The sequence below is a fragment of the Bactrocera neohumeralis genome, chromosome 2 (genome assembly GCF_024586455.1).
Source record: "Bactrocera neohumeralis isolate Rockhampton chromosome 2, APGP_CSIRO_Bneo_wtdbg2-racon-allhic-juicebox.fasta_v2, whole genome shotgun sequence".
NCBI lineage: Eukaryota > Metazoa > Arthropoda > Insecta > Diptera > Tephritidae > Bactrocera > Bactrocera neohumeralis.
The window spans coordinates 5,342,122-5,361,280 of record NC_065919.1 but is presented as its reverse complement, the minus strand read 5'-3'; the positions used below and the strand labels follow the sequence as shown (position 1 = coordinate 5,361,280).

Below are 19,159 nucleotides of genomic sequence, written 5' to 3'. Positions count from 1 at the left end.
ACGGATCTGAAGACAACAATCTCACAAAACGAGCGAGGCAGAGAAAAAAATACATATGTATGTATGAATGTAGAAAAACAGGCAATCGGTGTTAGAATAAGACAAAAAAAAACGGTAATAACAGTCGTACTCGGAAACAGGCTCACTGATTAGTATTTTTTCTTACTGTCGCGTCGTGTTTGCCGTGAACCGGTTTTCTTGCGCTATTTGTATTTTGCTTTGCTGTTACTATATTTATTATACTCGTAAGCGTATTCTTTGCTTATCACATCATGTTGTTGAGACAGATGTGACTCTGCTTTGATAAGCTTTTTCTTCGTTTATTTTTTTATATACATAGTATGTATATTTTCTTAATTGGTATACTATGTACAGAAGTACCTTTAGTTTTAGTCTTCAAAATGCGATTTTCAGTCAGATTAAGAATTTTTGCGCTCTACAAAAATATAAGTATGTGTCACATCACTTCATACCGACAGGACTGATATGGCTACCTCAATCGTGACGGCAAGCTCATTCTATCAACCAATCTCACACTTCAAATACGTGTCTATGCGGTCTGAGGTTTTTGTGGCATTCGCAGTCTCGTATTATGCAGCGGGATCCAAGTAGAGGTTTTTTATTTGACAGATCATGCATTGCATGATGAAAAGACTTACGCCTGAACAATGTTTACAAATCGTTCAACTTTATTAGAAAAATTCACCTTCTGTAAAGAATGCGTTCCGCGCGCTTCGCTCAACTTATGGTCAACACAATCGCCCTACTGAGCGTACACCATCATCTATCTTGAGACCCAGCCATCATTATTAAATAGACCACGCCCAGTACGCAGTGAAGAAAATATAGGAACTGTAGCTAAGAGTGTTCACAAAGACCGTGTAGAGTCGATTCTGCGTCGTTCGTAGTAACTCGGACTGACGTATGGAACGACTAAGCGCATTTTAAGTCGAGATCTTAAATTGAAAGCGTTCTAAAAACAGTTTGTGCAAGGACTGAAGCCGTTCGCAACATCGCCTCACACTTGGGATCTTGAAAAGTTCCAAGAAAATCCTACATTTTCGAGCCAAATTTTGTTCAGCGATGAGGCCCATTTCTGGCTCAATGGCTATGTAAACAAGCAAAATTGTCGCATTTGGAACGAAGAGGAAGCTGAAGATTCGAAAGCTGCCATTTCGTTCATAAAAAACCAGGGCTTGGTGTGGATTGTGGTTCGGTGCAATCATCGGTCCATATTCCTTCAAAAATAATGCTGGTGAGAATGGAACCGTCAATGGCGACCGTTATCGCGCCATGCTTGCCGACTATTTCATGTCTGAAATTGAAGCTCGCGATCTCGGCGACATTTGGTTTCAACAAGAGGGCGTCACTTCCCAAACATCGCATCAATCAAATCAATTTATTGAGAAAACACTTCGGTGATCAGATAACTACACGTCTTGGGCTGGGCGATTGGCAACCAAGATCTTGTGATGTCACACCGTTAGGCTTTTTCCTTTGGGGATATGTAAAGTCTAAAGTCTAAACGGACAGTCTTGGAGCTAAACATCAGTTACCAGTTGAAATTATCGAACGCGTTATGGAAAATTGGACTTAACGGATGGACCATTTGAACCAAAGCGGCGGCCAACATTTGAAAGAAATAATCTTCAAAAAATAAATGCCAAAGAATTTTCTTTCGAATGATAATAAATATTGCCTATTAATTATGAAGTTTCTGTGCTTTTTGTTTAAAAAGTTAGGAACCTAATGATATGCTGATAATAGTGCATTTATGAAGGGGCGTTTGTCCTTTGGTAAGTCTATGAAAACACTATTTCGAAGATTAGCCCCTTTAAGAAACCTCCTTCCCCACGCCGTTTATCGGTTCACTATATGTCAAAGTCAGCCGGTTGCTTTGTTTAGTGGCGCTTATTGCTACGCCCACGCGGCCGCGGATTGCGATAGCGACACAACGGCAGCGATCAGCGTTTGCTTAGAGTATGTATGTACATATGTATTACAACAGCAGCTCTGTGCATTTAGCATGCATTTAATTTCCCATTGCATTTGGTTCGCATCATATTACACAACGTCAGTGCGGTGACACTGCCAGTTTACATTTATATTACACATACATATGTATTATTATACCCTGAATAGCCTTTTATTAAGTTTGCAGTTGTTAGCACCCAGAAGGAAACGTCGGAGACCCCATAAAGTAAATATACATACATTATATGTTATATGTATGTATGTATGTATGTCAACTAGTCCCTCAGGATTTGAACATTTTCACACGTTCTTTCCACTATACCGCTATAGGATATGGCTGTCATACCAACAGAGCGATCTAAACCAAGTTCTTATATGGAAAATTATTTAATTTCGATCGATCAAAATCAAGATGAAAGATCTTTTCATATACAGTGGCTCACAGCTTATTTTATGCAGAGCTTTTTTTGAACTTTACAGAGTCCTAACACCAAAATTGAATGTTATATAAAATAAAATTAAATGCCATTTTATTCATATGTAAATCATTTATTTTTAAATAGGAATTCAATTTTTTTCAAAAATATATTTTTTATCTTAAAAGGTAAAAACAAAAAATACTGCTATGTATATTTCAGGTCACAGCTTATTTTATGCAGATTGCATGTAACTTAAAAACTAACTATTTACATATATATTTAAACATAAATTTAATATTTAGTGTGGTAGCCTTTGGCTTTAATCACATCATTCAGTCTTTTTGGCATCGAATCTACCAATTTTTGAGTGGTTTCTGGAGGAATTTTGTTCCACTCTTCTACAAGTGCTATTTTCAACTGCTCCTTGCTAGATATTTGATGTTTTCTAATGTTATTATCTAAAAGCGCCCATAAATTCTCTATCACGTTCATATCAGGACTCTGTGCTGGCGGCGCCATTAAGTGTGGACAGTTCCAAATTAGCCAAGACTGCACAACAGCCGACTTGTGTTTGGGGTCATTATCCTGATAAAAACGGAAGTTATGTCGTATTCCCAATTTTTCGGCGCTTTGGAGCAAATTGTTTTTCAATATGTCCAGGTATACAGACTTATTCATCGTTTCTTCAATAAAAATCAAATTTCCAACGCCAGCTGCGGACATACAGGCCCAAACCATGACGCTTCCTCCACCATGCTTTACCGTAGCTTTAAGATTTTGCTTTTGGAGCTCAGTATTTGGTTTTCGCCAGACATAGCTCATTCCATCTGAACCAAAAATATTAAATTTTGACTCGTCTGCAAATATGACGCTATTCCAGAAGCCCGGTGTTTTGGTCACATGCTCCTTGGCAAAGGTGATTCTACTTAGCTGATTTTTTTTGCTTATAAATGGCTTCTTTCTAGCAACTCGACCATGCAAATCACGTTGACGCAGCACTCGACGGACAGTTTCAGCACAACACGATTTACCCAAGTCATTCGCAATTTCGCGGGTCAGCTTTGGTATCGATAATTTGGGATTTGCCTCTACTTTACGGACTATATAGCGCTCGTCGGTAGCATTAAAAATTTTGTTGGGAGCAGTTCTGCCTTTATTTTCGATCCGATTTTCATGAATGAAGCGCTCAATAATTTTTTGGACAGTGCATGCATTTAAATTGACTACTTCAGCAATTTTTCGCTGCGACATTTCACGTTTAAAATGATGAATTACAAGCTCGCGCTGCTCAATCGTTGTGCGACCACCCATTTCGTAAAAACACGATTATTGACACTTTCACGTGCGCGATAAGACTAATTATTAACTAATAACAATTCCAGGAACACTGTCGCGCACATAGAAATGCAAAAAAAGAACAAAAGAAAAAAGAGAAAAAGAAAAGAAATGCGTGCATAAAATAAGCTGTGAGCATAATTCTGTTACTTTGTTTGCTTTTTATCATCTGGCAGTGAGGGAGTTGAGTTTTTTTCCTTTCTTTTTTGTTTAACCCTTTTGCTACACATATGTTTTAAAATCTGCATTGAAAATTTTACCGTTTTCATTTTATTTTTTTTGTTACAGCACTTTAAACACATAAATTCATCGTGCATAAAATAAGCTGTGAGCCACTGTACATATTTTTGTGCTATAAAAAATGAATTCCTGAAGGGTATTATGCCTTCGCTGCAGTCGCAGTTAACACGTTTTCCTATTTTATATAAAATGCATTTCATGTTTCCATCAGAGCGTCTATTGTATCGCTGAGTTGCTCCCCCACGCAATGAATGCCAGCGGTGAAATAAGTTAGCGGTCTTTGTTATTTGAGTTTTTTTTTTGATGTTTTTACATTTTGAATATTATGTACATATGTATGTATGCCATTTATGGGCACATATGTATGTAGGTATGCATATGTTTATAAGTATATACTATGTGAACACAATTATACTCTCGCAATATATTGCAACAAAGAGAAAAATAGTTTTATTCACATAACAGTTGTTTTTACCGCTTAAAACTAATTGAGATAGATATGCTGTTGTGTATATGTATCTAATTGATCAGGATGACGAAAAGAGTTGAATTGGAAATGACTGTTGGCCGTCCGTTTGTCCTTTCAAGCCATAAAAGTAAAAATTGCGTTATTTTGATGAAACTTTCCACACATACTCCTTGGCACCAAAGGGAGGTTCGTATTGTTGATGGGCGTAATCGGACCGCTGCCACTCCCACAAAACGCCAGTAAACGAGGACAAAAAAAAGTGGTATAACTGCCGAAACGTATTAAGTAGGGAGGGGCATGTGTCATCCGCGTTTTATAGGTTTTATCTCCCAAACCTTTAGAGTTATATTTTCGGTATTCTGTCCCACAACGAAAAAATGGATGAAATCTGATTAAAACCACACTCACTCATATAACGGTTATTGTGAAACTACTAAACATGCGATAACTAACAGGCCCAACGTGTGATATCAGGAGCTCACCTTTAGGTGAAATGTCAAATCTGATTACACAACTTTAAATTCCATCTGACCCTTTCACTTTACAGTATACAATAATATACTTTTAACAAATAGTGTATTTATAATATACTATCCCAAGAATAAAATTGATCATAATCGGATAATATAATATATCTTGTGATATATCCTTTCACACTTTTGTTGAGTAAGTTTTGCCAAAACCTGACAGTATTTCTCCGAGGCTGTTTTTTTTTTTTCTTTGGGGGTATTTTTAAGTGGTGGGTCCCAAACCCTGGGAAGGATTGTTTGCCTTCTCATTTTAGCTCATTTCCAAACAGATGTTCTTCGGCTACCCAGAGGATACTTGGTCTAAGAGCGGAAGTCGTGAGCCGCTTGAGCCGTAAATAAAAGAATCGTTTCGGCCCAATCCTAAGTGAATGACGCTCAGATAACTTTCCTCACTTCCGTGAACTTGACTCCATCCTCCCGAACTAAGCCCTTCGTTATTTGTTTTAACAAATCTTTTGACATTTGGAAATATTTCCACACCTTCGATTATTACAAGTTTTTATGTATAATGTGTAGCCGAACTTTGTCTTGCCTTACTTGTAACAGTACATTGGAACGCCGTTGTTAATCAACGATTTATTTATTATAAAGTATCTTACATAGGTAGTTATTAATCATTTGTTTTATTAGTTGTGAAGTTGTTGTTGTTGTAAATTAACAAGCAAACAATCGCAAAGCATGGCGTTCACTACTCATTTCGTTGCTTTGCGCACCACAGTTATATTTGTTGCTATTGTTGTTACGATTAATTTTGCTTTTTATATCATTTTAATGACATTGTACTTAATATGCCTGACGCCATGTGTTTTTTTTGCTGCTGTTCCCGCTACTACTTAAACTATGCCGTCTTTGCATGCTAATTTATTGCATTTCCTTTTATCGTTTGCTCCGCTTATTGTTAGCTGGGAGTAAATGGCCAGCTTGTTCTCCTTATTTATAATTGTTGTTGTTGCTACTGTTCAATTTTAATTTTTATTCATTATATGTGATATTTTTGTTGCTCTTTTTGTTTTGTCCACAGTGTTAGCACTTTTTTGTTGTTAATTTATTATCATTATTCGTACATCATTATTTATTATTATTCTGCTCATATATTTATCGACGATTCGCGTTGTTTACAAATAAGTATATTTGCACTTATGGACTAAATACTTTTATAGATTTGCCACACAATGCAACATAAAAATAAATTCTCTATAAAAAGTAAATTCTTGTTTGTGCCGAAAGTTCCCTGTTATAGTACAATACCACAGAAAACATTGATTACAAACTTTTTAAGGGGTTACATGCTTGCTTTTTATGGCTTGACAAAATATGTCTTTATTAGTGTTTCATTTAAATCCGCAACATCTCTAGAATATTGTCACTTTGTTCCGAGTCATACTTTTGGAGATACAGCCTCGAGAAGCTGCGCGCTCGAGTTCAGGTATACAAGGGGGGTTCCAAAGTAAACAGCACTTTTTGAATCTAGCGCCATCTATATGTCGACTGGTGCGTTAGAATCTGATATCTTTATCGATTGTCCAGTGAGAATTTCATGACATTTCATAGATTGGAAGTGAAGTTATTGCGTTTGTGTTATCGGTGCGAAAAAGAGCTTCGAACAAAGAGCCAACATTAAATTTTGTTTTAAAATTGGTAAAACTTTTACCGAAACGTTTCAATTGATTAAACAAGTTTATGGCGATGATTGCCTATCCCGTAACAGAGTGCACGAGTGGTTTCAACGTTTTCAAAGTGGTCGTGAGGACATAAATGACGATCAAGATGTGGGCCAATCAAAATCCGTGATCACCGGAAATTCAATCGAAACTGTGCGTGAATTCATCAAAAATCAGCCGAAATCATAATTGAAATTCCTGGAAATGGAATTGACCATCTCCAAAACATCGATTTATCGCATTTTGACCGAACATTTGGGCTTACGAAAGGTGTGTGTACGGTTTGATCCGCACAAATTGACTGACGACCAAAAATTGCTCTCATCGATCAACGCTTGTGACCGATTATTTGACCAAAAATCACATTTTAACCATTAACCACTCCCCGTATACATCTGATATGGCACCGGGCGACTTCTTCCTTTTCGGAAAAATGCAAAAATTGCACTCTTATTGCTCGCATGGCTAAATAGAGAATGACTCGCTCGCTTTGATTGGCCTTACTTCTTTGACTCCTACGCACCGTATTCACCTTGTATAAGTATTGTTTGACTGCTTTTGCTTTTATTGCTATTGCCGACTACACAATGGCGACAGCTTTTGTAGTAACATTGTGTGTGCGAGTGTGTGTGTTCATAGTTTAGTTGGCTTATACTTAAAAAAATTAGATGCGAGTAAAAATTAAATTACTACGTCGTCGACGCAGCGGATTTCTTTGTTCAAATGAACAATTTACCCATATGTACAATACATGTGTACATGTGGCACATGCCTACATATAAAGCCATTAGTTGAGAAAGAGATATAGCAATAATATATGGATGTTTATGTGAGTTAATAAGAAAATGTGGGCAGACGTGTAATCATGAGATGCATATAAATACATATATCCATACATACATACTTATATACACACAAGAGCTACATTAATATTCATATGTAAATATGATCGTTCGGTGTATCAAGTGTATTTAATTAATTTCTCTCCAAAGTTGGACGTTGTGTCGCTAACTCGCACGGCCGTTATTAGTGTGCATAAAAGCATAAAAAGTTAAAAATCTGTCGGCTTTTGCACGAGTTTCTCTCTCACCACTCGTTGTTATGTACATACTTATATACGAGTTTTAAATCATCTCCGCTGTGGTTAATAACCTACTGAATAATAGTTACGCACTTAATGCGCTCCTAAGTCGAAAAATTGATTGACCTGTGCTGAACAGTTAACAAAAGTTATGTACATATGTACATATTACCAAAATTATGTTCATGAGCCGTGTGAGTTCCGAGCACAGCGCGATAGACATACATATGTACATATGTATGTATGTATGTACATAATAAAAATTTAAGTAGATACCGTCTGTTCTAATAACTATTTATGCTACCAGAAAATTATATCGTTGTCAACTGGAATTTTACCTAGAATGATTTGACCAGCGTTAATGAAGCGCTTAGAGAACTATTCACATTTAATCTAGCATCGGGTAGCACGCTATGTGTTCTTATTTGTAACAGTACACTGTCACGCAATTCGGCAAGCTTTTTTATTTTGAAAATGCAGAAAATTTTAAACGTGTATACGCAATAAGCGACATCAAAAGAGAATAATGAGAGACATAAGAGTGCCCGTCTGAACGCCAACTAACAAAACATCAGCAAAAACAGTTCAACTCTGCACAGCACTATTCTGTCAGTCAGCAACGATCAAACATCAAAAAGAAAATAACATAAAAGGAGTGAGCAGAATGAATAGTCACATAAAAACAAAAAAAAAAACATACAAGTGGCATGAGGAATCAAAAACTTTACTCAACACAAATAAAAACACAACTGCAGTGTTCGCTGGTAAACGATTTATGAGTAATTTTCGTGATGGGGGGATAACAAAAAGCTGTGGCAAGCAAATAACAATGTGAAAAATTCGCGCCGGCAACTCCTATGATTCGAGGACCCAAGTACTCTTTGCTTGACTTCCCCGCATTGGTAGTGATGATGATGATGGCGTGGTTGAGGGCACATACATAATTGGAGATGAGTGAATGAAAGGGTAAAAGAATGAAGTAAACAAAGCTTACATACCAATATGCATATTTAAATACATACGTACATACATACATACACAAAATCAATCAAAGTGAGTGCGCTGTAAATATCTGTTTATAATATGTACATACATACATATGTACATATGTATATAAATTCGCAGTATACATTTATATATCCACGTACATATGCATGTAGATATAATTGAACAACGCTAACAAGAAGCAGTGGAACAAGAAGCACAGCCATAAACACAATACACTTTTGTATGAATGCGAAGCCGATTAGGCAGTTGGGCGATTGTGACTTTCGTCTGTCTGTATGTGAGTTTCATTACTTCGTTGGAGCGCATGTTTGCAAAGAATGAAGAAATGAAAGAAAATGGAAAGAAAGCCCACACTATATACAATACAGTGTTGCGCAAGAAATGGTTTTCTTACTCAAATATATTTTATATAAATTAAAAAATATATTTTATATAAATTAAAAAATATATTTTGTAATATAATCAACCTGCATATTAAGAATGTAAATTTAAACTTTATTTGCAATGGCAGCGTTACACCATTATTTTCCTAAATGGCACACCTATCACAACGAAAATTTTCATTGTGACTAATGTTTTTCACAGCATTGTATATATGCAATATACATAAATATGTACATACGTGCCTGACAACTGCTAACCAGGGAATCGCTAGTGCTAAAACGCGTTAAAGTAAAATCCGATTGGAGCATTCAAATGAATGAATAAAACGAGCGAGTAAACGAACCAACGAACACAACAACAAAGCAGCGAATATAGATTTGGATGAATTGTTGTTGTAATCTGACGGATGGCCATTGACGTAGAATGAAAACGAATATGCAGCGTATGGACGAGTGCTAGCATTTTGTTTGGAAAATTTTTTGTGGAGGAATTTATTTTGAGAAGCTAAAAACATATGTACATGTACATTTACGGGGATTGCATATTTTTGGTATTCTTGTTTTGAATATACGGATCGATAATACTAACATATCTTCTGATATTAGTTCAAAATATTATTGTCGCAGCCTACCTTAACTAGTCCGAAGAATTTGTCCTTCATGGTTGCATATTTCAACTTGTTTTTATCGGCAGGTTCCGTAGTTTTTTCAAACATAGTCATTATATTATAAAAACCAGCATTTTTATTCACAGTCCAACAATCTTATTTCACTAATATCTTTTATTCATTTCTTGTTATGTAGTTATTAATAATATAAAGCACGATTATATTGCAAAATTTTTTTTCGTTAACATTATGTGCTGTGCAAGATATGATAAGATTCACAATTCAGCGTTCTATTTTATTCAAATCAACACTTTTTCTATTTAATTCTTTTTTTTAATTTGCGGTAATTTTTTTCCAATCAGTTTTTGTGGAATATAACATCCACATTTCTAATTCGAATTTTAATTTGTTGAAACTAGAAGAAGAAGCGCACAAATTTTATTATATTATTTTACACTTTTCTACAATTTTTTTGTGGTTATAACTGTGAAAAATTGCACACCACCACCAACAGTCTGTATTTGTAAAAACGCACGAGTTTGATTGCCTATCAATTCAAGAAACCAACTATTCGTCCGGGTAAGACGACTCAGAGAGGCACTCGAAGCAATGAATATTTAATCTATCTCTATCACTGCATACTTAATTTTACCACCTACACGAAGCCACTACGGTATCGGCAGTTGGACCATGCCGCTTTTTGTTGTGAAAAGTGTTTCATTCATTGAAGAAAATATAAACTGTATACACGTCGTAGCGAGCACGTCAGCAGCGATTGTGACAGTAAAATCTACATAAGCGAAAGAGAGACCGAACAAACGAAGTTGACGGCGATCTCCCTGCTAAAACTTGTTAAAAAGGTGCGGAGGTGGTGGAGTATTTGCTGGGCTGGTCTACAGGAAAAAATTAATAATGAACATTGTGGAATATGGTTTGCAAAGACCAAACACAAATATAGCTCGTGTACATATCTAAAGGTTCTTTACACGTTAATATACTATGATTATTTGAAAAGCATTTTGCAAAACACTACGTAATAAATGAAATGAACTGCCAAAATTCTTCTGCTTTCGTTCACATGAACTATTTATTTAGTAGCTGAAAAAAATCGCCTAATCTTTATTTTTCTCAATCTGCGTGAGCATATGACAGGTCTGGTCATTAATTGAAGGGACGTGGGTGCCGCGCTCCGTTATATACATATGTCAGTATATATGTACATTTTTCTTTGCATATGATTTGCCCATATAATATTTATTCCTGACCGTACTCGTAAGCGAACGCCAACGTCGCCCTCAACAATTTCTCTAAGCGGTCACATGTGTCAACGCACAGATTACAGCCACCCTAAACACTACCCTATTTAACCAAAATATTTCCTTAATATTCACTTACGTCTGCAAAAAAGTAATGGACCTCTAATCAATACAATTGGCTCTTTATACATTATATGTACACGCATAAGATTCCTGCACTGCCACAAATTTTAGAACTTTTGCCATTCAGTTGTTTTTCTTTTCACCACTTTTGTCTTCTTTTCCATGTCAAAAAATACACACCTACAATGGAATTCGATTTTTTCTCAGCTTCTTATTTACGTTCACATATTTACGCTCTCTTTTGCTCACTCACTTATTGAAACCGTAATTTTTACCTATTTGCTTTTGTCTCCTCTTCTTTTCACTCTTTTTGTGATATCAGAAAAAAAAACTTCAACCAGATTTTTCATTACATTTTTTTGAATGTTTCTAAATTTGTTTTTTCACAATTCAACACTACTTAGCAATAATTTCACATTTCACACATTTGAATTCAGATAGCCATCGTTTGCTTTTCAAATAGGAAATTATAAGAAAAGGAAGGAAAAAAATAATTAATCCTGCAATTTTCCTTTTAGAAAATGTCGATGAACGCGACAATCAGAAAACACTCGTCCGTCTTTTAATCGAGCTCAAAGCGAAATAAAAGCAGTCCACAGTTTGGACCTTCAGAGTTGCATTTAATGTGCATAGAACGGCGTCAAAGTGTACTAAATATTTCCTACAAATTCTGGCTTGTTTATTGAGGTCAACGAAGTCAATCCAGTGTTAATTTAACTGGTTTAAATAAACTGGCTTAAATTTCATTGTCTTGACCTCACAGTTTGCTCAAAAATATAACAAGACACGGCATAGCAGTTTAAAAAAATGTTCACTTAATGCAACTCTGCAAGAAATGTGCGAGCGATAAGCTATATGTGGCATGGTAGAACTGAAACGAGTAGAGGGTTTGAAATGCATGCTCTGCCTTTGCTAGCTGCCAACAGATGGCGCATATAAATTTTTCTCTGAAAATAGCGATTGCAGGGTGTTTCATCTGAACGTTTTCTTCGGAGATTGTACTGTTGCCCAGGATGATAATCCGTGCCAAATTTCGTGAAGATATCTCGTCAAGTATAAAAGTTTTCCGCTCAAGGAAAGTATTTTGATCGATCAGTTTGTCTGGCAGCTATATAAAACAAAAATTGGGTGACTAGTGCACTCAGTTCACAATGCTGATCAATTATATATACATCTGTATATATTTTATAGGGTCTTCGACTTTTCTTTCAGGCTGTTATGATCTTCTGAGCAAATTTTCTATACTCTGTTGAGCGTATAAAAATTTGCCTTTTCACGAGTATATGTGTAGTAAATACTTTCTAGAAAAGTATTGGTTCTTTAAATCTCAACGGGGATGGGTGTCGTCTCTCAGTAGACAGTGCCAAACTGTATTGCGGATTCCTGCTCTGGCCATCTATCACAGATGTAAGCGACGGTTATATAAAAATGTGGCTGTGTATAATATGTATGTAAGCAGTGAACACTTTCTAGCAATAAGAATATCGAGTCAGGCATACGTCAAACTCTAATTGTATATAAACGAAGTACGAGGGCATGGGAGGGTTATGCTTCTTTCTTCCTTACAAGGAGGCTGAAATTGGTTGCGGAAACTTTAAGTAAAACTTATGAAATGCTAAGCATTAGCAATAGCTGCGGCAACAACTACAATGGCAATACAATGAGCATATCCCACCTGTCGCAGATTGCCGAATGGCCATTCGTGCCACAAACTTTAATGAAAGCGCAAAGTTTTCTGGTCATAAATCTAAGCCACAACAGCAACAGTAACAATAAAAGCTGGAAACAGTATAAAAAAAAAATATTGCGGCAATACCTTCTAGCAGTGCTGTTGACAGCTATGCAGCAGATAGTACATATGCATCCGCTTATACCTATTACGTATATATGTATGTACATACACATACATTTAAGTGGAGTACATATGGTATAGGCCACTGGACGGTTGCAGCTTTCACCCTTTTCAATTGACAGCTCTTATGAGAGTTGGGAAATTCGTTCAGTTTACTATCAACGCCAACACAATACTGACAATTTATATGTTTATAGAAATAAGTTGTTGTTGTTGTTGCTCCTATATCTTCTCTCCGGCTAACGCGTAAAGTTTGTGCTCATACCTTTCACCTGTCTGTTATGCTTTTATGCCTTCGGTCAGGTCATTCATTCTGGCTAATGGCACTATTTCCCTGGGAAAATGTTATTTGCGTACGAGCAGCAAACTTTTATCACAAACCATCCCCGCAGTCCACGGCCCATGGTTTGCTTCGTTTCTTTATTTTATTTATGATTTTTTTTTCATTGCCTTTCATGCGAGTTTATGCATCATTTGATGCTTTGTGGCGGCAGGGCAAAGCTTTTGTGCCCAACCGGAAGTTATAAAAATGTGCCGCTATTCATATAACCCGCTATAACGGTATTTCGCTTGTAGCGTTTGTTATTCCTATTGTGTCAGCTATGTCCTAATACTTTGTTAAGGAATTTGCCCAAGAAAGCTGTTGATGCTAAAGTTCGACACTGGTTTGGCTAACAATGACACATATGTTCGCCGTAAAGCCTGATTCCTAACGGTATGTGGTAGTAGAAAAAGTAGAACACATCGTAAATGTGATGATTTATAGACTAGGTCAAAATATCACAGCTCTCTGAAAATAAAAGCGTTTTCATTTGGATTCGTATCCGAATGATTTTCATAACAAGATGAGTTGTCTTCAGACCAAAATTGGGGCTGTATCCTACATGGTGTATGCAGATATATGTGTCTAATCCAGAATCCCGGTAAGTTTCACAGCTGGCCGCGCAAGAAATTTAAATATTTTGTGTTTAAATGCCTAAAATAGCCTCTAGACTGATCTGGTCTGAAGACCCCAGTATTTTGATATATACAGAGCAAATCCAAAGTAAAAACGATGCTCATTGTCTTTTTTGACATCAAAGGCATCGTCCACCATGAATTTGTTCCTCCTGAACAAACCGTCAACGCCAAGTTTTACTTGGAAGTCCTCAAGATACTCAAACGAAGGGCCAATTAGGTCTGACAAGCCATCACAGCCGATTGGAAGTTGCTCCACAACAACGTCCCGGCTTACACCGCCTTTCTTGTGGACAACTATCTAACCAAGGGCGGCATCCCAACGCTTCCGCAGTCGCCCTACAGCCCAGATGTAGCCCACCGGACTTTCTTTGTTACCTTGCCTGAAATGGCCGTTGAAAGGCAAGCATTTTGAGACGACAGAGGGTATCCAAGCAGCATTCACCTCGGCTCTCAAGGCTATTCTGGAGAATGATTTTCGTGACACCTTCAATGCTTGGAAATCGCGCTAACAGCGCTGCATCGATGCAGAAGGAGATTATTTTGAAAGTTTTTAAAGAATTGTAACGATTGGTTCAATAAGTTTTTTTAAATCGACTCAGTAATATTACTTTCCGGACAAATCATGTGCAGCAATGTAAAAACCTTGCTTAACTTCAACATTAACTGCTTCCTATATGGTGGATTACCGTAGAGAAAAACACTTTCTTGTACAAATCATCTATGACCTTAACCATAAAACCAATTTGCTTTCGTGCAATAAAGGACCGCCCTAACATGAGCACATTGGAAATTGTCTAATAAGTAGCCGTTCATTAGGAAGGCCAAAACACGCTGCACAATTTCGCAGAACCAACACTATATGCCTAAAATGAATCTAAACAACCTTTATTTTGGGTTAAATAATTTACTTATTCCGACGTCCACGACAAACCTTAAGGTTTCTATTACTTTCACTTTGAATGCCCTTCATTTGTCGCTTAAGTGACATTTTATGTGAGACGTAAGTTCACCCACTGACCATTTGTTCCCCAAATTCGACTGAAATTTATGACTTTCGACAGAAGTTTTGTAGCTAAACAGTCGTCCTTGCCATGACAGTAGGTTGTGAACCCATTTCCCCAAATATTCTACAAGCAAAGAAATGTTGAAGGCGGTACCGCTTATTGTGTGGAGTTTAGGTTCATTTTGACTTTGCAAGCAGTTTCCATTACATTTTTCTACTCCTACGCCGTTTGAGCAAATGAAGAGAAGTGTTTTATGTCAATAGCCGCTGGCCAGCAAGCGCAACTCGAACCGAATTCGCATGGCAGAGCTTTTAATCGTTAACATTTAGTACGAAGTTGAGTTAACCCTTTTTTGATCGTAAATTCCGAGCAGCCGGCGGCCTTGAGCAAAGTTTACGAGTGCGTAAATGTGAGCTTCAGGGCATCGACAGATGTTCTGGTCGGGAAGGAGCTGTTGTCGTCTGTTTCCATGTAATAATATTTTAGTTCACTTGATATAATTACGTAGTAAGAATTTCTGTTAAATACGTTTAGGTGAGCTCACACTAATGTTCGCCGTGAAAATTACTATACTTTATCTAACACACATAAGCGTATAAAGGCCATCTGTCTTTTTAGCTGGCATTTCATCTTAGATAATTTTAAATTATCTGTGATTGAAATTTATATTGACGTAAAGAGTGTTAGAACAAGTAGTGCTTGCTTGAAGGCATTCGTAGCTTATTAAAAGAGTTGCTAAGTCTCTTTCCACTTTTAAAGGGTGATCCAATAGAGATATTTTCTTCAATAACCTTTTTTTGTTAGATCACGCGTGAGTAGTGTCAAGCTGTCATGTTATTTTTGTTCCGTGTTTTGTTTGGCATTTCATCTTGGAAAGAATTACGCCTAAACAACATTTACAAAACGTTCAACTTTATTACGAAAGTTCACGTTCTGTAAAGAATGTGTTTTGCGCACTTCGCTCAATTTATGGCCAACATAATCGGCTTGCTGAGCGTAATTTTCTCAACACCATAACCCATCTCGAGAAACAGCATTAATTATTGGATAATATTCGATCGAATAGACGCAGTGAAGAAAATATAGAAGCCGTAGCTGAAAGCGTACACGAAGACCGTGAGAGTCGATTTCGGCGTCGTGCAACGTCGTGAACTTGGTGCATTTAACGTCGAGATCTTAAATTGAAATCGTTCAAAATCCAGTTTATGCAAGAACTCAAGCCGCTTGACATTCCCAAGCGACATTGCTTCGCTCTATGGGCTCTTGAAAAGTTCCAAGCAGATCCGACGTTTTCGAGCCAAATTGTGTTTAGCGAAGAGGCCCATTTCTAGCTTAATGGGTGTTTAAAAAAGCAAAATTGCCGCATTTGGAACGAAGAGCAAGCTGAAAAGATTCAAGAGCTGTCATTGCGTCTAGAAGAAAAAGTTTGGTGTGGTTTGTGAGCCGGTGGAATGATCGGTCCATTAAAATGACGCCGTTGAGAACGTAACCGTCAATGGTGACCGTTATCGTGCCATGATAACCGACTATCTGCTGCCTGAAATTGAAGCTCGTGCCTCCGCGACGAGCGGTTTTTGTGTTGTTAATAGTAACTTAAAATACTCACCTCGGCCAAAAAATGGTATTAAATCGCAAAGATATCCACGTACGTGAAATATAAACTAAAAGGTAAACGTTTTTCGCCCATCTAAAAAGGCGGCAGATGCGTTCAGAAATCATGTTTTGAAGATATCTCGATCAGAGTAGCGAAAGTGCTTCGGCAATTGGTTGAAACGCTTGCAAGAGTCCATACATCTTAATGGAGAATATGTATTTTGAAAAGCGATAAAGCGATTTTCGATGATTAAAATTTGTTTTTGCTTTCGAATCCCGTATATAAGAACAGCCATCGCATTTTTATGCCATTTAAGGCGTGCTGCCAAAGCATAAAGTCTCGAAGGTATACTTTCATAGACGTAGCGTTTGAACAACTGAAAGTATGCACGTATATTTCGAGAACACATATTTAGGCACAGTATTTTTCAAGTTTATTGACTATGTTAAGCCGATTGCGGCAAAAATTCATAATTTCAAGGCTTCGAAAAATTTTGCTAATACTCATTGTCGTACAGTGAATCAGAATGTGAAGACACTGTATTTAGGGCCGTAACATTGTCACTCAGCACCTACATATATGTAGCACGCCAGGAGGAGCACTCTTAGACACTTATAGGCACTGCGTGTATGTGTTGCAAACTGGTTTTTACTGACCGCATTGCAGAAATGCGTTGCTTATATCAGCGTCCTGTCAAGAAAACTTACTTGACTTTTTTGGGAATACGAATTGAAAAATTGAATTCGACAAATCACAAAACAAAGTTGCTAAACTTAGCGATATCCTACAAAAAATCAGTACACATCTCTTTGAGAGCTCTCCGCATGTTTATGCCGAAAAGAGTTTGTCAGTCCAGCTTCCTGTAAGTCGACTTGTAGTATAATAAACTAGAAAAATGTTTAACAAAAATATTCAACCCGTAAGCTCTAATAGATTTGTAATAAAATCTTTTTCTACAGGGTGTATTCTGGTCTATGCAAAACTCGTCCTTAGACACACGCATAAAGTAGAGCAAAGCGGCTTTTATGCATTTTGTATGGTAATTTACACTTGGGTAGATTACAATGCCAACAGGCATTTGTTCCGATCGTTGCAGAACGTCCTCACTGGTATACGGATCACATTAGAACAGGCTTGATGCATTCGTGGCCACTAAGTTGGCGCAGTTCTTTTGGTACGGAATCCACAAACTGTCCGAAAGATGGAAAAATGTTATAGCTACAGTTAAGCAATACTTTGAATACTATTTTACATGCTTAAGAAATATTTTTAAACAAATAAGGACGGGTTAAATTCGCGGGTAACCGAACTTTTACCTTCGCAACTTGCAAAGATCAAAGCGGGGGAAAATTCTTTTCAGATTTTAATAATATATCTAAAAGGTTGACGGATATTTTCGGTAACGAGTTCGCAAGAGAAACTGAAATCCACATATTCGGTACCTGGGTGCCTAAATAGTGCCAAGAAATACGTGTATCAAGTTCCAACAAGATATCTTTATTTCTACTTAAGTTATGGCTTGCACAGACGGACGGACGGACAGACAGACAGTCACTTGGATTTCATGTTCTAAATGAATTTAATCGTTATTTTTGTTGTAGTTGTTGCTGACGCCATTTTGTATACCGTTATCAGCAGAAAAGGCGCAAATTGTATTCAACACTATCCAAACGAGTTATTTCTATTAATTACACAATAGACACGCCAGCATCGCCAGCGCCACCACGCAACTAACCAACTACCGTTATATTCAGTGTAAGCATAGCTTAATCATCAACGCACGTCCTCTCCTGCGCCGCATTTTCGCTTCGCCTCATTTGAACAGTTAACTAATCTTTATTGTTGTTGGTGGCGCTTGCGAAAGCTTTGCGTTGGTTTGGGTGTGGCAGCTTTTGCCTTTAGTTGCATTGTTTTTGTTCTTGATGAGATGCTATTACTGTTGTTCTTGTCGTTTTTGCTAAACGCATACATAAGCATGCTTGTTGGCGTTACGCCCATTTGTTCCAGGCTGTGCGAGCAATTAAAATGTCCGTCCTTTCCCGGTTCTGCTTAGTTTAAAACTATTCTCACGCACACAATGTCAGCGGATGCTAGGGGCGGCCTGACGACACTTCAACGAGCGGACCATCAGCCGCACCTGTAACGGTAACTTTGACTACTTCAGCAGACATGCTCAGCTGCACACACACATATATACATATGCATATATACATGCAAATAAATCTCAGCGCCTGTAAATGTGAGCAATAACAACTACTTAACTCGAGCAGAAATGTTAGACTACTTATGTAAGTAGTTAGCTGTATATAGATGTGTGTGTGTGTGCAACAACATCAACAATAAATGCAATGTTAATAAGCACTATCACCAACTACAAAGCCACATACTGTTATAATTGCACCCGCCGCCCCCTCCACACGAAGAATCAGCTCGCCAACGCTTAGTCGTGCTTTGCCTGCGCTTGTGTACGCGCCATTCCATTGGCTTCGTTTGTCATTACCTCTTGGTGTTGTTGTTGTGGTTGCGGCACTATTATTGCCGTTACGTGCGTAACTGTTTCATTTCGGTATTCATTACTAGCTTGCTGCAGTTGTTTTTGTTTTATTGCTTCTGTTTTGTATTCCCTTCCGTTTTGTTGCTTGTCTCTATTCTCTTTTTCTGC

General features: G+C 37.3%; 1 protein-coding gene across 2 annotated transcripts in view; it reads right to left on the bottom strand.

Annotated features, from left to right (window-relative positions):
- The window catches only part of LOC126767652 (putative transcription factor capicua), a 69,483-nt gene extending 59,360 nt beyond the window's left edge, over positions 1-10,123 (bottom strand). For both annotated transcript variants that reach the window (XM_050485133.1, XM_050485134.1), the window contains exon 1: positions 9,733-10,123. The gene's annotated coding sequence lies outside the window, so the exon portion shown is untranslated. The remainder of the gene's footprint in view (positions 1-9,732) is intronic.
- Between the last annotated feature and the right edge of the window lie 9,036 nt (positions 10,124-19,159).